At 45.7% G+C, this 24,443-nt stretch overlaps 1 protein-coding gene across 1 annotated transcript in view; it reads left to right on the forward strand.

Moving 5' to 3' along the window:
• Positions 1 to 24,443, forward strand: part of XKR6 (XK related 6) — a 205,251-nt gene that overhangs the window by 683 nt on the left and 180,125 nt on the right. The window lies entirely within an intron of this gene.

Below are 24,443 nucleotides of genomic sequence, written 5' to 3' on the forward strand. Positions count from 1 at the left end.
GGGGGGATGTGCTGCACATGGGGCAAGTGTGGAGGTAAGAGGGGCTGCAGGGTAAAGCATGGAGGAGGTGCTGATGGTATGATATAGGGCAGTGATGGCTAACCTATGGCACTGGTGCCAGAGGTGGCACTCAGAGCCCTTTCTGTGGGCACTCAGGCCATCACCAGAGAGGACTCCAGGTATCTTCCTGCAGTCCCAGACAGCCCAGGACTTGCTGTGCACAGAGCTATTATAAAGTGACAGCTCTACCTGGGACTATTTTCTGCTTTATTGGTGCCTCAGGGGCTGCTATCAATGAAAACTGTGACAGAGAAGGGAGTATAAATCACAAATTACATTTCTGTGCTGGCACTTTGCGATAAATAAGCGGGTCTTTGTTGTAGTTTGGGCACTCGGTCCCTTAAAGGTTTGCCATCACTGATATAGGGTGTACTGCAGGGTAAAGCACGGAGGGTGTACTGGAGTTTGTGTTGCAGGGGCAGTATGGAGGGGGCACTGGTAATGTTCAATGCACTGGAGGGGGTGCTGCAGGGTAAAGTATTGGGGACGGGGGATGTGATGTAGTTGCTGTAGTACAAGTACTGTGATTGGTCTGCACATGGTTTGTGCGCTGCGTTGGGCAGTGGATAGTGAGATGTGCGGCAGTGTAAAGTATGGAGGATGCTCCAGTTTTCTGGTTGGTATGAGGTGCTTGGGGCTCCCCGTGTAATGTGGGGTGCACACGCCCTGTAATGTCAGGACAGGGCACATCAGGAGCTGAAGGGGTTAGTCCTCTTCTGTAATGGGGGAGCAGGAAGGCCTGGGTGCCATCTGGCAGGGGGCTATGGCTGTGCACTTATTTTTGGTCGCCCTGTACAGGGGTAGGTACAGATCCTGTTTATAGGGGGAGGCACTTGGCTCCTGTGTGTGTGATGCTGCAGCTCTGGATGTGACTGGAGCACTGCTTAGTGTCAGGTAACCTTGCTGTATGGGGTGTGTGGCCCCTGGCGGCTCCTGCATCAGGGCCCCGGTGTGTAACCTTTACACTGCACAGCCGGAGGCGCCGCAGCAGCTTCTCCCAGTCTGCTCCACACCCAGATGTGCACACGGTGTCTGTATCCAGCACAGACGGGGCCCCTGGATCAGATTGGTGCAATGTCAGGAGCAGAGCGGGGGTGCTTGTCAGGCAGGTCAGGTATTGTGTGGGCGCCGGGAGCTGTCCCCTGCCCATGGCATCCGCCGCAGTCACTGCATCCGCAGCTGGAGGGGCCGAGCCTGGGGGCTACACACTGTATATAGGGGGCCGAGCCTGGGGGCTACACACTGTATATAGGGGGCCGAGCCTGGGGGCTACACGCTGTATATAGGGGGCAACACGCTGTATATAGGGGGCCGAGCCGCACACAGCTCAGCCTGTATATAGGAGCTGTGCACTGGGGGCTGTATATAGGAGCTGTACACTGGGGGCGGTATACACACTGTATATAGGAGCTGTACACTGGGGGCGGTATACACACTGTATATAGGAGCTGTACACTGGGGGCGGTATACACACTGTATATAGGAGCTGTGCACTGGGGGCTGTATACACACTGTATATAGGAGCTGTACACTGGGGGCGGTATACACACTGTATATAGGAGCTGTACACTGGGGGCTGTATACACACTGTATATAGGAGCTGTACACTGGGGGCTGTATACACACTGTATGTAGGAGCTGTACACTGGGGGCTGTATACACACTGTATATAGGGGCTGTACACTGGGGGCGGTATACACACTGTATATAGGAGCTGTACACTGGGGGCTGTATACACACTGTATATAGGAGCTGTACACTGGGGGCTGTATACACACTGTATATAGGAGCTGTACACTGGGGGCTGTATACACACTGTATGTAGGAGCTGTGCACTGGGGGCTGTATACACGCTGTATATTGGAGCTGTACACTGGGGGCGGTATACACACTGTATATAGGGGCTGTACACTGGGGGCTGTATACACACTGTATATAGGAGCTGTACACTGGGGGCGGTATACACACTGTATATAGGAGCTGTACACTGGGGGGCTGTATACACACTGTATATAGGAGCTGTACACTGGGGGCTGTATACACACTATATAGGAGCTGTACACTGGGGGCGGTATACACACTGTATATAGGAGCTGTGCACTGGGGGCTGTATACACACTGTATATAGGAGCTGTACACTGGGGGCGGTATACACACTGTATATAGGAGCTGTACACTGGGGGCGGTATACACACTGTATATAGGAGCTGTACACTGGGGGGCTGTATACACACTGTATATAGGAGCTGTACACTGGGGGCTGTATACACACTGTATATAGGAGCTGTACACTGGGGGCGGTATACACACTGTATATAGGAGCTGTGCACTGGGGGCTGTATACACACTGTATATAGGAGCAGTACACTGGGGGCGGTATACACACTGTATATAGGAGCTGTACACTGGGGGCGGTATACACACTGTATATAGGAGCTGTGCACTGGGGGCTGTATACACACTGTATATAGGAGCTGTACACTGGGGGCGGTATACACACTGTATATAGGAGCTGTACACTGGGGGCTGTATACACACTGTATATAGGAGCTGTACACTGGGGGCGGTATACACACTGTATATAGGAGCTGTGCACTGGGGGCTGTATACACACTGTATATAGGAGCTGTACACTGGGGGCGGTATACACACTGTATATAGGAGCTGTACACTGGGGGCGGTATACACACTGTATATAGGAGCTGTACACTGGGGGCTGTATACACACTGTATATAGGAGCTGTACACTGGGGGCTGTATACACACTGTATATAGGGGCTGTACACTGGGGGCTGTATACACACTGTATATAGGAGCTGTACACTGGGGGCTGTATACGCACTGTATATAGGAGCTGCACACTGGGGGCTGTATACACACTGTATATAGGGGCTGCACACTGGGGGCTGTATACACGCTGTATATAGGAGCTGTACACTGGGGGCTGTATACACGCTGTATATAGGAGCTGTACACTGGGGGCTGTAAACACGCTGTCTATAGGGGCTGTGCACTGGGGGCTGTATACACGCTGTATATAGGAGCTGTGCACTGGGGGCTGTATACACGCTGTATATAGGAGCTGTGCACTGGGGGCTGTATACACGCTGTATATAGGAGCTGTGCACTGGGGGCTGTATACACGCTGTATATAGGGGCTGTGCACTGGGGGCTGTATACACACTGTATATAGGAGCTGTACACTGGGGGCTGTATGCACGCTGTATATAGGAGCTGTGCACTGGGGGCTGTATACTGTACACTTGATATACTGACTGGCTGTATACACAGTGAGGGGCTGGATACTCTGTACTAGGAGCTGTCCATAGAGAAGGTGCTGAATTTCTGGCTACATATTGGTAGATGCTAAATTTCTTCACTTTCTTAATGGAAGAGTCAGTATATAGTGTAGGTGATATGCGGCCGCCCTCCATGTATAGTGTATCCTGTGCCTGTATACAGCCCCGGCTCCTCTCCATATGTATAGTGTATCCTGTATACAGCCCCGGCTCCTCTCCATATGTATAGTGTATCCTGTATACAGCCCTGGCTCCTCTCCATATGTATAGTGTATCCTGTATACAGCCCCGGCTCCTCTCCATATGTATAGTGTATCCTGTATACAGCCCCGGCTCCTCTCCATATGTATAGTGTATCCTGTATACAGCCCCGGCTCCTCTCCATATGTATAGTGTATCCTGTATACAGCCCTGGCTCCTCTCCATATGTATAGTGTATCCTGTATACAGCCCTGGCTCCTCTCCATATGTATAGTGTATCCTGTATACAGCCCCGGCTCCTCTCCATATGTATAGAGTATCCTGTATACAGCCCCGGCTCCTCTCCATATGTATAGTGTATCCTGTATACAGCCCCGGCTCCTCTCCATATGTATAGTGTATCCTGTATACAGCCCCGGCTCCTCTCCATATGTATAGTGTATCCTGTATACAGCCCTGGCTCCTCTCCATATGTATAGTGTATCCTGTATACAGCACCGGCTCCTCTCCATATGTATAGTGTATCCTGTGTACAGCCCCGGCTCCTCTCCATATGTATAGTGTATCCTGTATACAGCCCCGGCTCCTCTCCATATGTATAGAGTATCCTGTATACAGCCCCGGCTCCTCTCCATATGTATAGTGTATCCTGTATACAGCCCCGGCTCCTCTCCATATGTATAGTGTATCCTGTATACAGCCCCGGCTCCTCTCCATATGTATAGTGTATCCTGTATACAGCCCTGGCTCCTCTCCATATGTATAGTGTATCCTGTATACAGCACCGGCTCCTCTCCATATGTATAGTGTATCCTGTGTACAGCCCCGGCTCCTCTCCATATGTATAGTGTATCCTGTGTACAGCCCCGGCTCCTCTCCATATGTATAGTGTATCCTGTATACAGCCCCGGCTCCTCTCCATATGTATAGTGTATCCTGTGTACAGCCCCGGCTCCTCTCCATATGTATAGTGTATCCTGTGTACAGCCCCGGCTCCTCTCCATATGTATAGTGTATCCTGTGTACAGCCCCGGCTCTTCTCCATATGTATAGTGTATCCTGTATACAGCCCCGGCTCCTCTCCATATGTATAGTGTATCCTGTATACAGCCCCGGCTCCTCTCCATATGTATAGTGTATCCTGTATACAGCCCCGGCTCCTCTCCATATGTATAGTGTATCCTGTATACAGCCCCGGCTCCTCTCCATATGTATAGTGTATCCTGTATACAGCCCCGGCTCCTCTCCATATGTATAGTGTATCCTGTATACAGCCCCGGCTCCTCTCCATATGTATAGTGTATCCTGTATACAGCCCCGGCTCCTCTCCATATGTATAGTGTATCCTGTATACAGCCCCGGCTCCTCTCCATATGTATAGTGTATCCTGTGTACAGCCCCGGCTCCTCTCCATATGTATAGTGTATCCTGTGTACAGCCCCGGCTCCTCTCCATATGTATAGTGTATCCTGTGTACAGAACCGGCTCCTCTCCATATGTATAGTGTATCCTGTATACAGCCCCGGCTCCTCTCCATATGTATAGTGTATCCTGTATACAGCCCCGGCTCCTCTCCATATGTATAGTGTATCCTGTATACAGCCCCGGCTCCTCTCCATATGTATAGTGTATCCTGTATACAGCCCCGGCTCCTCTCCATATGTATAGTGTATCCTGTATACAGCCCCGGCTCCTCTCCATATAACACCCAGTGCTGACTATTCCCATCTCCATGTCAGAGCAATGGCCATCCTGTACATACTATGTATATCAGTAGTATATACCCCCTCCCCTGTGTAGCTGTATGGTCATGTACATAGTTTATAGATTGGTAGTATATACCCCCTCCCCTGTGTAGCTGTATGATCATGTACATAGTATATAGATTGGTAGTATATACCCCCTCCCCTGTGTAGCTGTATGATCATGTACATAGTATATAGATTGGTAGTATATACCCCCTCCCCTGTGTAGCTGTATGATCATGTACATAGTTTATAGATTGGTAGTATATACCCCCTCCCCTGTGTAGCTGTATGATCATGTACATAGTATATAGATTGGTAGTATATACCCCCTCCCCTGTGTAGCTGTATGATCATGTACATAGTATATAGATTGGTAGTATATACCCCCTCCCCTGTGTAGCTGTATGATCATGTACATAGTATATAGATTGGTAGTATATACCCCCTCCCCGGTAGGTTATTCCCAGCGCCGGGCGTTGTGTGAGCTCTCCTGGAGGTGTGTGATCCTGCAGCGGGTGCTGTGTGTGTGAGTGGGGGAGGTTATACACCGTGAAGGTGGGAGCTGCTGCGGCTGGTGACGGCGCTGCCTCCTCCTTCCCGGATTTCTCAGATCCTGGGATATGATCTCCTCTCCTGGAGAATCCTGCTGACTCTTATTTGCAACATTGTTGCATCTCCAATGTGTAACAGACTGATGTTGGTTCTTCTCCAGGAGAGTCCGGTAGCTTTGCCCCCCTGACCACACGCACATGCACACTTGGCTCAGTCGAGCATGCAAGTGTCTGGTAGGGGAGAAGGTGGTGCCACCAGCAGGTACATGTTACTAGTCGCCCTCTGATGTCTCATTAGACCCATCCCAGTGTTTTCTAGTAACTGCTCGAGCGCCATTCATGATCTTAATATTTGCTTAGTCCGGCTCCTCCCCCTTTCCCGGTCCTGGCTGTTCCTATGTAAATATTGGAGCCCGGTAGTCCTCTCCCTGTGCTGTGTATAGGGTCTGTCCTATATATTGTATAGTGCTGGTGGGCGGGGTTTAAATGCACAAGGGGTTAATCAGATTATTTTCTATGTATTGGCTTCTATCAAACTCAAATGTCTTTCAGTCCTCCGTCCTTGTTTGTTGTCCAGATAGTACTGTGTCCTCGGATCTCTATAAATGCTGTAAAGGTATTTGGTGTGGCCTCCCTGTAATTTGTCTAGGAACAGATAGTGCTTTTTTTCCCCTCTCCCTAAATGCTCTTGGTACAGATGATTCTGCTGTAGATAGAGGTTCTTCTTGCTTGTCCTGAAAGTGCTGCCTCCTTGGTTTTACCTATAATGCAGGTGGTATAGCTAATACTACTTTCTCTTAATTCTTAAGGCACAGACAGTGCTGCCTCATCAGCTTTACCTATAGATGTGGTTGGTACAGGTAGCACTACTTTCCTGCAATTGCTGTAGGCACAGATAGTGCTGCCTCATTGGATTTACCTATAAATGTGGTTGGTACAGGTAGCACTACTTTCCTGCAATTGCTGTAGGCACAGATAGTGCTGCCTCATTGGATTTACCTATAAATGTGGTTGGTACAGGTAGCACTACTTTCCTGCAATTGCTGTAGGCACAGATAGTGCTGCCTCCTTGGCTTTACCTATAAATGTGGTTGGTACAGGTGGCACTACGTTCCTGCAATTGCTGTAGGCACAGATAGTGCTGCCTCCTTGGCTTTACCTATAAATGTGGTTGGTACAGGTGGCACTACGTTCCTGCAATTGTTGTAGGCACAGATAGTGCTGCCTCCTTGGCTTTACCTATAAATGTGGTTGGTACAGGTAGTGCTAATTTCCTGCAATTGTTGTAGGCACAGATAGTGCCTAAAGCCTTGTTTCTCGTTGCCTTCCTGGTAATTGCGGAAGGCACACATAGGACGCTGGGTCAAGTGTAAATACCATTTGTACAGAGCATTTGCCCTTTGTCACTCTATGTTAAAAAGATAGTACTATCTGTGCTTATAGGATTACACAGACAGGTAGGGGCTGGTACTATCAGCTTGTCTTACCCTGTAAGTATCATGAATAGTTTACTTTCTGCCTGTTGCTGCAGACAACTTGCACAGATAGTGCTGCCTTTTTTTCATTTTTTTCAGTGTAAATATTTAAGCACAGATAGTACTGCCTCCTCTTCTAACCCTGTATGTAGAATCTGCTAAGTGTTTACTCTGTCTCTTCATGTAACTTATAAGTGATACAGTAATATCTGTGCCTACATAAATACACTGATAGATAAATCTGCCTTTGTTTATTTGGAATCTCATAGACAGATAGTACTGCCTCCTTGTCATTCATGTAAGAGGGAGGAAGTACTTGCTATCTGTCACTGTAAAGCTCTGCCTGTCTTTCATTGTAAATGCCATAAGTACAAAGATTGAACTATCTCTCTACCCATCTTCCTGCTTAATACCGTAGGCACAGATATTGCCATCACCTTGTCTCACCCTGTAAGTACTATATAGGAATTGTCTGCAGTTTCTGCCTGTAACTATCTTGTTATATATCCTGTAGGAATATCAGCAATTTCTTTATGTAACAATAACAGTACAGGTAGTACTGCCTCCTTGTCTCACCCTGTATGTCCTCTACCTTTTCCCTGTCTTTGTATCTAACTTATACCAGTAGTACTGCCACCTCCGTATTTCTATGTAATGGTACACATGTTACCTTGTCCCTTTTGGTGTAGTGCTGGAGGCACAGATAGTACTACCTCCTCCCTGTCTTTGTGTGTAGTGCTGGAGGCACAGATAGTACTACCGCCTCCCTGTCTTTCTGTGTAATGCTGGAGGCACTGATGGTACTACTGCCTCCCTGTCTTTCTGTGTAAACCTGGAGGCACAGATAGTACTACCGCCTCCCTGTCTTTCTGTGTAAACCTGGAGGCACAGATAGTACTACCTCCTCCATGTCTTTCTGTGTAAACCTGGAGGCACAGATAGTACTACCTCCTACTACTTTGTTTACCCAGGTAAGTGTAATAGTAAGTCTCTTTCATACAGAAAACACTGTTGGTGTTAAAGGGGCGGGGGCTGGAGCGCTCCTCTTCCTGATGTACTTGTGTATATAATGACTCATCTCTCATTGTATAAATGGCTTTTTGCTCTTTCATTGAATATAGACGTCTTCCTAGAGAGCAGCCGCGTGCCGTGTCCTCCAGCAGTGACTAGAAACCCTGCCCGATGTAGTGCCACGGATTACATGACAGGAGCATGCTGGGAAGAATACTGTGTGGTCAGGCAGGGGGCAGCTGTGGCGGATACCCCTCGGGGCAGAATGAGAGAGCTTAACCTGCAGTCTAGTCAATGACCGGGTGGAAGGGGGCGCTGACGGTGCCTCATAGGGGTCATCTGCTGCCTCTGAGCAGAGGATGCAAAGCAGAGCCCAGGCCCTGTCCTTGTGACCACTAGGGGCCCCAAGGAGTCCTAGCCCCAGTATTGTGACATTTATCACCTGTGTATATGGTGGGAACCTGTCAGCAGGTGTGACCATGTAGACTGGAGCCGGTGTTGTGTATTCTCCCTAGAGAGATGCCTAATCGTACTGCTATGAACCTGGTAATGAATCCATAATTCACAGTCCTGCTGCTACTAAGTGCACTGTGGGACTGTGATATATGGATTTATATTCCAGGGTTGTAGCCTCTTTGCATTGAGTTTCAGTACGTGCGAGGACCCTCCCAAAAAGTTACCATCCTAGAATATAAATCCATATATCACAGTCCTGCTGCTACTAAGTGCACTGTGGGACTGTGATATATGGATTTATATTCCAGGGTTGTAGCCTCTTTGCATTGAGTTTCAGTACGTGCGAGGACCCTCCCCAAAAGTTATCATCCTAGAATATAAATCCATATATCACAGTCCTGCTGCTACTAACAACATACATAGTAATATGATAACACATCTCTCCAGGGACAGTACAGGACACTGGCTGCAGCCTACCCGGTCACACCTGCTTACAGGTTCCTGTAGGTGGCGCTGTTATATCCGTGTGACGTATCATCTGGTTTTCTTTGCATTTACTTTTTTGCAATCTTTGTTTTGTTTCTGTTCATTAAAGTTTTCATAAATAAAGTTTTGTTTTGTTGACTTTTCATTGCATCGTTGTGTTTTTTTTATGTTTGGGTTTTCTTTTGTTTTCATTTCATTTTACACCAATTTTGTATTTTCCAACCTTTCTCCTTTATTTTTGGCTGCACCAGGACTGTCCCATCCTGTTCTCCATCATATCTCCGGGATATGACGTTGCTTTATAATCGATGGCGTCGCCGACCCCTGGGGGACCCCCGTAGAGCGTCGCCGACCCCTGGGGGACCCCCGTAGAGCGTCGCCGACCCCTGGGGGACCCCCGTAGAGCGTCGCCGACCCCTGGGGGACCCCCGTAGAGCGTCGCCGACCCCTGGGGGACCCCCGTAGAGCGTCGCCGACCCCTGGGGGACCCCCGTAGAGCGTCGCCGACCCCTGGGGGACCCCCGTAGAGCGTCGCCGACCCCTGGGGGACCCCCGTAGAGCGTCGCCGACCCCTGGGGGACCCCCGTAGAGCGTCGCCGACCCCTGGGGGACCCCCGTAGAGCGTCGCCGACCCCTGGTTGTACCTATTTAGCAGCCATCAAGTCAATGGTTTGGGCTGCTGGTTCCAAGAGGTGGTAAACTGGTACCACAATTGGGCCAAGCACTGGAACAGAGTTGTGACCTCCACCAATCATAAAGTGATGCATGTTTCTAGTATTAAGTAACAATCTGTATATAGCGGCATCATATTCCGTAGCGCATAGTATGACTCCGTCTTCTAGGATCCTCATTGATCTCTCCGATTAAAGGGAACCTGTCAGAAAAACCATCCCGCACTCAATACCAACACCGGGGAAGTCTAAGTATTTAGTCAGCCCAAAATAGTGCAAGTCCTCCCCCTTATAAAGATGAGACCCTGACATCAACTATGAGAGACAAAATGAGAAAAGAAATCCAGAAAAATCACAATTTTTATGAATATATTTGCAAATTATGGTTGAAAATAACTATTTGGTCGCCTACAAACAAGTGAGATTTCTGGCTCTCACAGACCTGTAACTAATGTAGGAGGCTCCTGTGTCCTCCCCTCATTACCTGTAGTAATGGCTCCTGTGTCCTCCCCTCATTACCTGTAGTAATGGCTCCTGTGTCCTCCTCTCATTACCTGTAGTAATGGCTCCTGTGTCCTCCCCTCATTACCTGTAGTAATGGCTCCTGTGTCCTCCTCTCATTACCTGTAGTAATGGCTCCTCTGTCCTCCTCTCATTACCTGTAGTAATGGCTCCTGTGTCCTCCCCTCATTACCTGTAGTAATGGCTCCTGTGTCCTCCTCTCATTACCTGTAGTAATGGCTCCTGTGTCCTCCTCTCATTACCTGTAGTAATGGCTCCTGTGTCCTCCCCTCATTACCTGTAGTAATGGCTCCTGTGTCCTCCTCTCATTACCTGTAGTAATGGCTCCTGTGTCCTCCCCTCATTACCTGTAGTAACGGCTCCTCTGTCCTCATCTCATTACCTGTAGTAATGGCTCCTGTGTCCTCCTCTCATTACCTGTAGTAATGGCTCCTGTGTCCTCCTCTCATTACCTGTAGTAATGGCTTCTCTGTCCTCCCCTCATTACCTGTAGTAACGGCTCCTCTGTCCTCCTCTCATTACCTATAGTAATGGCTCCTCTGTCCTCCTCTCATTACCTGTAGTAATGGCTCCTGTGTCCTCCCCTCATTACCTGTAGTAATGGCTCCTGTGTCCTCCTCTCATTACCTGTAGTAATGGCTCCTGTGTCCTCCTCTCATTACCTGTAGTAATGGCTCCTCTGTCCTCCTATTACCTGTAGTAATGGCTCCTGTGTCCTCCCCTCATTACCTGTAGTAATGGCTCCTGTGTCCTCCCCTCATTACCTGTAGTAATGGCTCCTGTGTCCTCCCCTCATTACCTGTAGTAATGGCTCCTGTGTCCTCCTCTCATTACCTGTAGTAGTGGCTCCTCTGTCCTCCTCTCATTACCTGTAGTAATGGCTCCTGTGTCCTCCTCTCATTACCTGTAGTAATGGCTCCTGTGTCCTCCTCTCATTACCTGTAGTAATGGCTCCTCTGTCCTCCTCTTAGTACCTGTAGTAATGGCTCCTGTGTCCTCCTCTCATTACCTGTAGTAATGGCTCCTGTGTCCTCCCCTCATTACCTGTAGTAATGGCTCCTGTGTCCTCCTCTCATTACCTGTAGTAGTGGCTCCTGTGTCCTCCTCTCATTACCTGTAGTAATGGCTCCTCTGTCCTCCTCTCATTACCTGTAGTAATGGCTCCTCTCTCCTCCTCTCATTACCTGTAGTAATGGCTCCTCTGTCCTCCCCTCATTACCTGTAGTAATGGCTCCTGTGTCCTCCTCTCATTACCTGTAGTAATGGCTCCTCTCTCCTCCTCTCATTACCTGTAGTAATGGCTCCTCTGTCCTCCCCTCATTACCTGTAGTAATGGCTCCTGTGTCCTCCCCTCATTACCTGTAGTAATGGCTCCTCTGTCCTCCCCTCATTACCTGTAGTAATGGCTCCTGTGTCCTCCTCTCATTACCTGTAGTAATGGCTCCTCTGTCCTCCTCTCATTACCTGTAGTAATGGCTCCTCTGTCCTCCCCTCATTACCTGTAGTAATGGCTCCTCTGTCCTCCTCTCATTACCTGTAGTAATGGCTCCTCTGTCCTCCCCTCATTACCTGTAGTAATGGCTCCTCTGTCCTCCTCTCATTACCTGTAGTAATGGCTCCTCTGTCCTCCTCTCATTACCTGTAGTAATGGCTCCTCTCTCCTCCCCTCATTACCTGTAGTAATGGCTCCTGTGTCCTCCTCTCATTACCTGTAGTAATGGCTCCTCTGTCCTCCCCTCATTACCTGTAGTAATGGCTCCTGTGTCCTCCTCTCATTACCTGTAGTAATGGCTCCTGTGTCCTCCCCTCATTACCTGTAGTAATGGCTCCTGTGTCCTCCTCTCATTACCTGTAGTAATGGCTCCTGTGTCCTCCTCTCATTACCTGTAGTAATGGCTCCTGTGTCCTCCCCTCATTACCTGTAGTAATGGCTCCTGTGTCCTCCTCTCATTACCTGTAGTAATGGCTCCTGTGTCCTCCCCTCATTACCTGTAGTAACGGCTCCTCTGTCCTCCTCTCATTACCTGTAGTAATGGCTCCTGTGTCCTCCTCTCATTACCTGTAGTAATGGCTCCTCTGTCCTCCCCTCATTACCTGTAGTAACGGCTCCTCTGTCCTCCTCTCATTACCTATAGTAATGGCTCCTCTGTCCTCCTCTCATTACCTGTAGTAATGGCTCCTGTGTCCTCCTCTCATTACCTGTAGTAATGGCTCCTGTGTCCTCCTCTCATTACCTGTAGTAATGGCTCCTCTGTCCTCCTATTACCTGTAGTAATGGCTCCTGTGTCCTCCCCTCATTACCTGTAGTAATGGCTCCTGTATCCTCCACTCATTACCTGTAGTAATGGCTCCTCTGTCCTCCTCTCATTACCTGTAGTAATGGCTCCTCTGTCCTCCTCTCATTACCTGTAGTAATGGCTCCTGTATCCTCCACTCATTACCTGTAGTAATGGCTCCTCTGTCCTCCTCTCATTACCTGTAGTAATGGCTCCTCTGTCCTCCACTCATTACCTGTAGTAATGGCTCCTCTGTCCTCCTCTCATTACCTGTAGTAATGGCTCCTGTGTCCTCCCCTCATTACCTGTAGTAATGGCTCCTGTGTCCTCCCCTCATTACCTGTAGTAATGGCTCCTGTGTCCTCCCCTCATTACCTGTAGTAATGGCTCCTCTGTCCTCCCCTCATTACCTGTAGTAATGGCTCCTCTGTCCTCCTCTCATTACCTGTAGTAATGGCTCCTCTGTCCTCCCCTCATTACCTGTAGTAATGGCTCCTCTGTCCTCCTCTCATTACCTGTAGTAATGGCTCCTCTGTCCTCCCCTCATTACCTGTAGTAATGGCTCCTCTGTCCTCCTCTCATTACCTGTAGTAATGGCTCCTCTGTCCTCCTCTCATTACCTGTAGTAATGGCTCCTCTCTCCTCCCCTCATTACCTGTAGTAATGGCTCCTGTGTCCTCCTCTCATTACCTGTAGTAATGGCTCCTCTGTCCTCCTCTCGTTACCTGTAGTAATGGCTCCTGTGTCCTCCTCTCATTACCTGTAGAAATGGCTCCTCTGTCCTCCTCTCATTACCTGTAGTAATGGCTCCTCTCTCCTCCCCTCATTACCTGTAGTAATGGCTCCTCTGTCCTCCTCTCATTACCTGTAGTAATGGCTCCTCTGTCCTCCCCTCATTACCTGTAGTAATGGCTCCTCTGTCCTCCCCTCATTACCTGTAGTAATGGCTCCTGTGTCCTCCTCTCATTACCTGTAGTAATGGCTCCTCTGTCCTCCTCTCATTACCTGTAGTAATGGCCCCTGTGTCCTCCCCTCATTACCTGTAGTAATGGCTCCTCTGTCCTCCTCTCATTACCTGTAGTAATGGCTCCTCTGTCCTCCCCTCATTACCTGTAGTAATGGCTCCTCTGTCCTCCCCTCATTACCTGTAGTAATGGCTCCTGTGTCCTCCTCCTATTACCTGTAGTAATGGCTCCTCTGTCCTCCTCTCATTACCTGTAGTAATGGCTCCTCTGTCCTCCCCTCATTACCTGTAGTAATGGCTCCTGTGTCCTCCTCTCATTACCTGTAGTAATGGCTCCTGTGTCCTCCCCTCATTACCTGTAGTAATGGCTCCTGTGTCCTCCTCTCATTACCTGTAGTAATGGCTCCTCTGTCCTCCTCTCATTACCTGTAGTAATGGCTCCTCTGTCCTCCTCTCATTACCTGTAGTAATGGCTCCTCTGTCCTCCTCTCATTACCTGTAGTAATGGCTCCTCTGTCCTCCCCTCATTACCTGTAGTAATGGCTCCTGTGTCCTCCTCTCATTACCTGTAGTAATGGCTCCTGTGTCCTCCTCTCATTACCTGTAGTAATGGCTCCTCTGTCCTCCTCTCATTACCTGTAGTAATGGCTCCTCTGTCCTCCTCTCATTACCTGTAGTAATGGCTCCTCGGTCCTCCTCTCATTACCTGTAGTAATGGCTCCTCTGTCCTCCTCTCATTACCTGTAGTAATGGCTCCTCTGTCCTCCTCTCATTACCTGTAGTAATGGCTCCTCTGTCCTCCTCTCATTACCTGTAGTAATGGCTCCTCTGTCCTCCTCTCATTACCTGTAGTAATGGCTCCTCTGTCCTCCTCTCATTACCTGTAGCAATGGCTCCTGTGTCCTCCTCTCATTACCTGTAGCAATGGCTCCTCTGTCCTCCTCTCATTACCTGTAGTAATGGCTCCTCTGTCCTCCTCTCATTACCTGTAGCAATGGCTCCTCTGTCCTCCTCTCATTACCTGTAGTAATGGCTCCTCTGTCCTCCTCTCATTACCTGTAGCAATGGCTCCTCTGTCCTCCTCTCATTACCTGTAGTAATGGCTCCTCTGTCCTCCTCTCATTACCTGTAGTAATGGCTCCTCTGTCCCCCCCTCATTACCTGTAGTAATGGCTCCTCTGTCCTCCTCTCATTACCTGTAGTAATGGCTCCTCTGTCCTCCCCTCATTACCTGTAGTAATGGCTCCTGTGTCCTCCCCTCATTACCTGTAGTAATGGCTCCTGTGTCCTCCCCGCATTACCTGTAGTAATGGCTCCTGTGTCCTCCTCTCATTACCTGTAGTAATGGCTCCTGTGTCCTCCCCTCATTACCTGTAGTAATGGCTCCTCTGTCCTCCTCTCATTACCTGTAGTAATGGCTCCTCTGTCCTCCTCTCATTACCTGTAGTAATGGATCCTCTGTCCTCCCCTCATTACCTGTAGTAATGGCTCCCGTGTCCTCCCCTCATTACCTGTAGTAATGGCTCCTCTGTCCTCCTCTCATTACCTGTAGTAATGGCTCCTGTGTCCTCCTCTCATTACCTGTAGTAATGGCTCCTGTGTCCTCCCCTCATTACCTGTAGTAATGGCTCCTGTGTCCTCCTCTCATTACCTGTAGTAATGGCTCCTCTGTCCTCCCCTCATTACCTGTAGTAATGGCTCCTCTGTCCTCCTCTCATTACCTGTAGTAATGGCTCCTCTGTCCTCCCCTCATTACCTGTAGTAATGGCTCCTCTGTCCTCCCCTCATTACCTGTAGTAATGGCTCCTCTGTCCTCCCCACATTACCTGTAGTAATGGCTCCTCTGTCCCCCTCTCATTACCTGTAGTAATGGCTCCTGTGTCCTCCTCTCACTACCTGTAGTAATGGCTCCTGTGTCCTCCTCTCATTACCTGTAGTAATGGCTCCTCTGTCCTCCCCTCATTACCTGTAGTAATGGCTCCTCTGTCCTCCCCTCATTACCTGTAGTAATGGCTCCTCTGTCCTCCTCTCATTACCTGTAGTAATGGCTCCTCTGTCCTCCTCTCATTACCTGTAGTAATGGCTCCTCTGTCCTCCTCTCATTACCTGTAGTAATGGCTCCTCTGTCCTCCCCTCATTACCTGTAGTAATGGCTCCTCTGTCCTCCTCTCATTACCTGTAGTAATGGATCCTGTGTCCTCCTCTCATTACCTGTAGTAATGGCTCCTCTGTCCTCCCCTCATTACCTGTAGTAATGGCTCCTCTGTCCTCCTCTCATTACCTGTAGTAATGGCTCCTCTGTCCTCCTCTCATTACCTGTAGTAATGGCTCCTCTCTCCTCCCCTCATTACCTGTAGTAATGGCTCCTGTGTCCTCCTCTCATTACCTGTAGTAATGGCTCCTGTGTCCTCCTCTCATTACCTGTAGTAATGGCTCCCGTGTCCTCCCCTCATTACCTGTAGTAATGGCTCCCGTGTCCTCCCCTCATTACCTGTAGTAATGGCTCCCGTGTCCTCCTCTCATTACCTGTAGTAATGGCTCCTCTGTCCTCCTCTCATTACCTGTAGCAATGGCTCCTCTGTCCTCCTCTCATTACCTGTAGTAATGGCTCCTCTGTCCTCCTCTCATTACCTGTAGTAATGGCTCCTGTGTCCTCCCCGCATTACCTGTAGTAATGGCTCCTGTGTCCTCCCCGCATTACCTGTAGTAATGGCTCCTGTGTCCTCCTCTCATTACCTGTAGTAATGGCTCCTCTGTCCTCCTCTCATTACCTGTAGTAATGGCTCCTCTGTCCTCCTCTCATTACCTGTAGTAATGGCTCCTGTGTCCTCCCCTCATTACCTGTAGTAATGGCTCCTCTGTCCTCCCCTCATTACCTGTAGTAATGGCTCCTCTGTCCCCCTCTTCTCTTACTCTTTCCCCCTCCCTCTTGTTGTGCGCTGGAGAGAATTCCTGAGGGAGGGGTGAATGTGGAATTTCTTATTAGAGATTTGGTCACACACAGCCAGCATCTCTCTCATTCCTGAGGGAAGGGTGAATGATGTAGCAGAGCCGAGTTCACTTGGTTGAGGAGAAATCACACCCTTTGTCTATCAGGAAGCTGGAGGTGTGGCTGAGCTAGAAGAACATGAATATTCATAGATGTTGAGTCACCTTTACAAGGCATGGAGAGGAACAATATTGGCATAGTTGTGCTGCTGTGTTGGGTTAGTTTACTGACAGGTTCCCTTTAAAGTCCTAGTGCGGGTCCCATGCATGTGCTGTAGGTGTCTGCACAGCAGGGTTAGGTTATTGCCTTCATTTTAAGCATTCGGGCAGGTCCTATTAAAGTGGGTGAGTTTGGACCCGAGCCAAGGCTTATCTTATCAGAAAGTAATTACCCTTTTAGCAATTGCATATAAGGTAATTGCCGACCAATCTCACTACATACTCCTAGAACTTTGGTTTGGTCCCTATGATAGTTCTGCATGTCGCTGCTCTCCCCCCGGTATGGTGATGGTCCTGCCTCAGGCGGCAGTCATTAGCAGTCAGTTGGGGTGCGGCGCTCTCCGATATCCCCGGTCATTAAATATGGATGAAGTACATGTGTTGTGTAATGCCGCCACTCCGTGACCTCTCCTCTTTTATTAGGGATTTTCCGAAGATGTGAGGCGGCTCTTCTCCGTACACAACGTAGTAAACCGGGTCTTAAAGGAGACACCTACAGAGCACTCGTATTTGGGCTGCACTATGTAACGCTACAACCTCTCTCCTGTCTCCAGCTCCCTACTCACATCATCTGTTGACTAGATAGGTCACAGCTTTCCTAAGAGCACAATGTCTCCTGAAATACTCTGTGCTGCTGTGGGTCTCCATCCTTAAGCTCTGTTTATAACCTTCCATACAATCTGCACACCTGCCTCGTAGAAGAAAAATACTCTGTGCTGCTGTGGGACCTGCTCTTTCCATAATGTAACCCTAAGCCTACAACCTCCACATGATCAGCACACTGCTTTCCTGAAATACTCTGTGCTGCTGTGGGCCTGATTCCTGCCACTAACTATTCTGCCGCTCGATCTGTACTCTCCTCTCCTGAAATCCTCTGTGCTGCTGTGGGCCTGGCTCCTTCCACTAACTATCCTGCCGCTAGATCTGTACTCTCCTCTCCTGAAATCCTCTGTGCTGCTGTGGTCCCGACTCCTTCCACTAACTATCCTTCCGCTAGATCTGTACTCTCCACTCCTGAAATCCTCTGTGCTGCTGGACAGCCTGCTTCTTCCCCTATCCACGTGTTGCCTCCAGCCCCATCTCCACAGAGCACCATTCACTTCCCTCCCATAATAATTACACTCATCTCCTGAAATGCTCTGTGCTGCTGTGGTACATGCACCTTCCATGACAGCAAGCAGAGATCTTGCTGCCACCCTGCATGTGCGGGCACACTGGGCGCGGTGATTGGCTGATAATTCGCTTGTTTTCATCCTGTGATTGGAGGACGACTGCGGGAGGGAAAATAGTAATTAGCGAGGCCCTTATATTATTAGGAGCAGCCGCTCTTCCCTTCCTCCAGACACAATTGGAAAATGTCTGTTTCTGCGGCAGATAATAGCCGTGTTTATGTGGCAGCTGGCGGCCGGGGCGGATCTCATCAGCGCCATTATCTTACCCCGATCTCAGGGCGCAGCCTCCGAAACCCCCATGTACAGCTGCCGGGCGCCACCACAGACCCGACATGTACAGAGTATATAGCATCATACATATAGGAAACATATACCACCATACATGTACATATAGGATATATACCACTATAATCATACATGTACATATAGGATATATACTGCTATACATCATACATGTACATATAGAATATATACCACTATAATCACACATGTACATATAGGATATATATACTGCTATACATCACACATGTACATATAGGATATATACCACTATAATCATACATGTACATATAGGATAAATACCACTATAATCACCCATGTACATATAGGATATATACCACTATAATCACACATGTACATATAGGATATATACCACTATAATCACACATGTACATATAGGATATATACCACTATAATCATACATGTACATATAGGATAAATACCACTATAATCACACATGTACATATAGGATATATACCACTATAATCACACATGTACATATAGGATATATACCACTATAATCACACATGTACATATAGGATATATACCACTATAATCACACATGTACATATAGGATATATACCACTATAATCACACATGTACATATAGGATAAATACCACTATAATCACACATGTACATATAGGATATATACCACTATAATCACACATGTACATATAGGATAAATACCACTATAATCACACATGTACATATAGGATATATACCACTATAATCACACATGTACATATAGGATATATACCACTATAATCACACATGTACATATAGGATAAATACCACTATAATCACACATGTACATATAGGATATATACCACTATAATCACACATGTACATATAGGATAAATACCACTATAATCACACATGTACATATAGGATATATACCACTATAATCACACATGTACATATAGGATATATACCACTATAATCACACATGTACATATAGGATAAATACCACTATAATCACACATGTACATATAGGATATATACCACTATAATCACACATGTACATATAGGATATATACCACTATAATCACACATGTACATATAGGATATATACCACTATAATCACACATGTACATATAGGATATATACCACTATAATCATACATGTACATATAGGATAAATACCACTATAATCACACATGTACATATAGGATATATACCACTATAATCACACATGTACATATAGGATAAATACCACTATAATCACACATGTACATATAGGATATATACCACTATAATCACACATGTACATATAGGATAAATACCGCTATAATCACACATGTACATATAGGATATATACCGCTATAATCACACATGTACATATAGGATATATATACTGCTATACATCACACATGTACATATAGGATATATATACCGCTATACATCACACATGTACATATAGGATATGTATACCGCTATACATCACACATGTACATATAGGATATGTATACCGCTATACATCACACATGTACATATAGGATATGTATACCGCTATACATCACACATGTACATATAGGATATGTATACCGCTATACATCACACATGTACATATAGGATATGTATACCGCTATACATCACACATGTACATATAGGATATGTATACCGCTATACATCACACATGTACATATAGGATATGTATACCGCTATACATCACACATGTACATATAGGATATGTATACCGCTATACATCACACATGTACATATAGGATATGTATACCGCTATACATCACACATGTACATATAGGATATGTATACCGCTATACATCACACATGTACATATAGGATATATATACCGCTATACATTAGGTATGTATATATGCACCAGTAAAGTTGGATCTACAGGCTGCATCTTTATTGCTGGAGGTTCCCCCATCTTTCAGTAAAGGCTTCTGTTTGTCTCTTCCATAAGGCATATTTTTTTGGAGGATCTTTAGATCTCCGTGGCTTCTCTACAGTGGCCCTGGGCCGTGTCTGGGCTGTCATGGCGGCCATGTTTTGGTACATTAGTAGTTGTGTCATTCCTTTCCGTAGATGGATTGTTCAGCGGGAGATATTCAGAGCTCCCTCACCCTGCTGTGCTCTGTGCCACCACTCACCTCCGTGGTCTTCATGCTGCTGTATATTCTATGACAATCCTCTGGAGCCTTCTGTAGTTACACTTACAGTCACTGACATCCTGATATCCCTATTCACTAGTAAGACTTGTATAGGCAAGTGGGCGCTGGATTATATTTCGGGGGGCAGGCGGGGGGCTCATACACACCACACCGCTCAGTTTTTTAATTTTGTGTTTCTCTGTCACATACAATCTCAAAAATGACATTCAGGTCTGTGGCTGTTACAAAGTTACAATTTCTTATTTATGTTTACAAAAATATATACAATTCTGGAGAATCTAGAGAGACACAAAGTAACTAATAAACACCTGGTTCTGACTAAATTCTGTTATATCTGTAGCCACCATTAGGGGGAGCTCTGGGGAAAGTACATACTGCCTTTTAATATAACTTTATGTATAAACTGTATGCAGTAAGCTTATTGGCTCCACCTAGTGGTGACTGCAGAACTGCACCATTTACACAGCTACACTGAAATCAACAAAAGTGATGCTTGACCAAGAATCATCGTCAGACCTCCACTTCATCCCTGCTCAGGTAAGGACGACGTTTGGAATCAGTATGGAAAGCCCCTTTAAGAACCGTGAAACAGAAATCCCACAATATTGGATTTAACATAGATAAAGCAAAGAACCAGCTATGGCCGCCCTCCGCCTCCGGAGCCCACGGGGGTCACACACCTAAACATGAAAGCGGAGCCCTGCCACAAACAATATCCATACAGATTATTACAGTTTCCTTTACCAAAGTGTTTTCCCAGATTTCCTTCTGTATTTCCAATCATTCCAATATCATTTAACTCTCCAGAGTGACCCTCCGAGAAAAACTATGAATCTTTCATCGCCCATTATGTCTTGTCTCTGATAGAGAAACTGCCCAAGTGCATCATGGGCCTTCTCCAGGCTGAGTATTGATTTATTGAGAAATTCTGAGGATGAAATATATGATCTACACAAACCTGACAAATGTATGTACAGAATATTACTTCTCCGTACATCTCATAGCTAATATATTGTATTTTGTATATATTTTATAGGGGGGCAGTATTATAGTGGTTATATTCTTGTACATAGGGGGCAGTATTATAGTAGTTATATTCTTGTACATAGGGGGCAGTATTATAGTAGTTATATTCTTGTACATAGGGGGCAGTATTATAGTAGTTATATTCCTGTACATAGGGGGCAGTATTATAGTAGTTATATTCTTGTACATAGGGGGCAGTATTATAGTAGTTATATTCTTGTACATAGGGGGCAGTATTATAGTAGTTATATTCCTGTACATAGGGGGCAGTATTATAGTAGTTATATTCTTGTACATAGGGAGCAGTAGTATAGTAGTTATATTCTTGTACATAGGGGGCAGTATTATAGTAGTTATATTCTTGTACATAGGGGCAGTATTATAGTAGTTATATTCCTGTACATAGGGGACAGTATTATAGTAGTTATATTCTTGTACATAGGGGGCAGTATTATAGGAGTTATATTCTTGTACATAGGCGGCAGTATTATAGTAGTTATATTCTTGTACATAGGCGGCAGTATTATAGTAGTTATATTCTTGTACATAGGGGGCAGTATTATAGTAGTTATATTCTTGTACATAGGGGGCAGTATTATAGGAGTTATATTCTTGTACATAGGGGGCAGTATTATAGTAGTTATATTCTTGTACATAGGGGGCAGTATTATAGTAGTTATATTCTTGTACATAGGGGCAGTATTATAGTAGTTATATTCTTGTACATAGGGAGCAGTATTATAGTAGTTATATTCTTGTACATAGGGGGCAGTATTATAGTAGTTATATTCTTGTACATAGGGGGCAGTATTATAGTAGTTATATTCTTGTACATAGGGGGCAGTATTATAGTAGTTATATTCTTGTACATAGGGGGCAGTATTATAGTAGTTATATTCTTGTACATAGGGGGCAGTATTATAGGAGTTATATTCCTGTACATAGGGGGCAGTATTATAGTAGTTATATTCTTGTACATAGGGGGCAGTATTATAGTAGTTATATTCTTGTACATAGGGGGCAGTATTATAGTGGTTATATTCTTGTACATAGGGGGCAGTATTATAGTAGTTATATTCTTGTACATAGGGGGCAGTATTATAGTAGTTATATTCCTGTACATAGGGGGCAGTATTATAGTAGTTATATTCTTGTACATAGGGGGCAGTATTATAGCAGTTATATTCTTGTACATAGGGGGCAGTATTATAGTAGTTATAGTCTTGTACATAGGGGGCAGTATTATAGTAGTTATATTCCTGTACATACGGGGCAGTATTATAGTAGTTATATTCTTGTACATAGGGGTCAGTATTATAGTAGTTATATTCTTGTACATAGGGGCAGTATTATAGTAGTTATATTCCTGTACATAGGGGCAGTATTATAGTGGTTATATTCCTGTACATAGGGGGCAGTATTATAGTAGTTATATTCCTGTACATAGGGGGCAGTATTATAGTAGTTATATTCTTGTACATAGGGGGCAGTATTATAGTAGTTATATTCTTGTACATAGGGGCAGTATTATAGTAGTTATATTCCTGTACATAGGGGTCAGTATTATAGTAGTTATATTCTTGTACATAGGTGCAGTATTATAGTAGTTATATTCCTGTACATAGGGGGCAGTATTATAGTAGTTATATTCTTGTACATAGGGGGCAGTATTATAGTAGTTATATTCCTGTACATAGGGGGCAGTATTATAGTAGTTATATTCCTGTACATAGGGGGCAGTATTATAGTAGTTATATTCTTGTACATAGGGGGCAGTATTATAGTAGTTATATTCTTGTACATAGGGGGCAGTATTATAGTAGTTATATTCTTGTACATAGGGGGCAGTATTATAGTAGTTATATTCTTGTACATAGGGGGCAGTATTATAGTAGTTATATTCCTGTACATAGGGGGCAGTATTATAGTAGTTATATTCTTGTACATAGGGGGCAGTATTATAGTAGTTATAGTCTTGTACATAGGGGGCAGTATTATAGTAGTTATATTCCTGTACATACGGGGCAGTATTATAGTAGTTATATTCTTGTACATAGGGGTCAGTATTATAGTAGTTATATTCTTGTACATAGGGGCAGTATTATAGTAGTTATATTCCTGTACATAGGGGCAGTATTATAGTAGTTATATTCCTGTACATAGGGGGCAGTATTATAGTAGTTATATTCCTGTACATAGGGGGCAGTATTATAGTAGTTATATTCTTGTACATAGGGGGCAGTATTATAGTAGTTATATTCTTGTACATAGGGGGCAGTATTATAGTAGTTATATTCTTGTACATAGGGGGCAGTATTATAGGAGTTATATTCTTGTACATAGGGGGCAGTATTATAGTAGTTATATTCTTGTACATAGGGGGCAGTATTATAGTAGTTATATTCTTGTACATAGGGGCAGTATTATAGTAGTTATATTCTTGTACATAGGGAGCAGTATTATAGTAGTTATATTCTTGTACATAGGGGGCAGTATTATAGTAGTTATATTCTTGTACATAGGGGGCAGTATTATAGTAGTTATATTCTTGTACATAGGGGGCAGTATTATAGTAGTTATATTCTTGTACATAGGGGGCAGTATTATAGTAGTTATATTCTTGTACATAGGGGGCAGTATTATAGGAGTTATATTCCTGTACATAGGGGGCAGTATTATAGTAGTTATATTCTTGTACATAGGGGGCAGTATTATAGTAGTTATATTCTTGTACATAGGGGGCAGTATTATAGTGGTTATATTCTTGTACATAGGGGGCAGTATTATAGTAGTTATATTCTTGTACATAGGGGGCAGTATTATAGTAGTTATATTCCTGTACATAGGGGGCAGTATTATAGTAGTTATATTCTTGTACATAGGGGGCAGTATTATAGCAGTTAT

The sequence above is a fragment of the Engystomops pustulosus genome, chromosome 3, assembly GCF_040894005.1.
Source record: "Engystomops pustulosus chromosome 3, aEngPut4.maternal, whole genome shotgun sequence".
NCBI lineage: Eukaryota > Metazoa > Chordata > Amphibia > Anura > Leptodactylidae > Engystomops > Engystomops pustulosus.